We start from the raw sequence: 1,318 nt of genomic DNA, 5'->3' as shown, positions 1-1,318 counted from the left end.
TGAAACCCTGTCTCTACTAAAAATACAAAAATTAGCCAGGCGTAGTGGTGCACACCTGCAGTCCCAGCTACTCCAGAGGCTAAGGCAAGAGAATCGCTTGAACCTGAGAGGCAGTGGTTGCAGCAATCCTAGATAGCACCAGTGCACTCCAGCCTGGGTGACAGAGAGAGACTCCATCTCAAAAATGAATAAATAAATTAAATAAACATAATACATCATCCCTATCACCCAGCAATTCCATTCCTAGGTATTCACTCAGGAAGAGTGAAAGTGAATGTCCAGGTGGAGGCTTGGACATGGATATTTCCAGCAGCATTATTCATAATAGCTGAAAAATGAAATTAACTCAAATCTCCATCAACAGGTGAATGGATAACCAGAATGTGATATATCTCTGTAATGGCATAATACTCCTCGATATATAATAATAAGCTTTTTTTTTTTTTTTTTTTTTTAGAAACAGAACCTCACTCTGTCATGCAGGCTGGAGTGCAGTAGCAGGATCATGACTGCCTTGACCTCTGGGACTCAGGTGATCCTCCCACCTCAGCCACTCGAGTAGCTGGGACTACAGGTACGTGCCACCGTGTCCAGCTAATTGTTGTATTTTTTGTAGAAATGGAGTTTCAACATGTTGCCCAGGGTGGTCTTGCACTCCTGAGCTCAAGTGATCCCCCTGGCCCAGCCTCCCAAAGTGCTACGATTACAGGTGTGAGCCACCGCACCCAGCTAATAATAAACTATTGATACATGCAATAGTATGGATGAATTTGGAAAAATCTTGAGTGAAAGCCAGATGCAAAAGAAGACATACTCTAATTCCACTTATATGAAGTTCAAGAATAGGCCAAACTAATCTATGATAATAGAAATTCACTAGTGACTGCTTCAGCTTGGGGTTGGGGTTGAGGATTAACTTGAAAGGTACACAATGGAAGTTTCCAGGTCCTGGAGATATTCTGCGTCTTAATTGGGGTAGTGGTTGCGTAATGTATATATTTATCAAAACACATTGAATTATGCATGTAAGATCTATGCGTTTTACTCTATGTAAGCTTGCCTTTGATGTAAAAGAAATTAAAATTTTAAAGACAAAAAATTGGTTTTAATTTCTTTCTTTTTCTTTTTTCTTTTCTTTTTTTTTGAAATGGAGTCTTGCTCTGTTGCCCAGGCTGGGGTGCAGTGCACAATCTTGGCTCACTGCAACCTCCGCCCCCCAGCTTCAAACTATTCTCCCACCTCAGCCTCCCAAGTCACTGGGATTACAGGTGTGCACCACCATGCCCAGCTAATTTTTGTATTTTTAGTAGAGACAGGG

Source organism: Colobus angolensis, unplaced genomic scaffold (genome assembly GCF_000951035.1).
Source record: "Colobus angolensis palliatus isolate OR3802 unplaced genomic scaffold, Cang.pa_1.0 Scaffold210, whole genome shotgun sequence".
Classification (NCBI taxonomy): domain Eukaryota; kingdom Metazoa; phylum Chordata; class Mammalia; order Primates; family Cercopithecidae; genus Colobus; species Colobus angolensis.
This window is presented reverse-complemented; position numbering follows the sequence as displayed.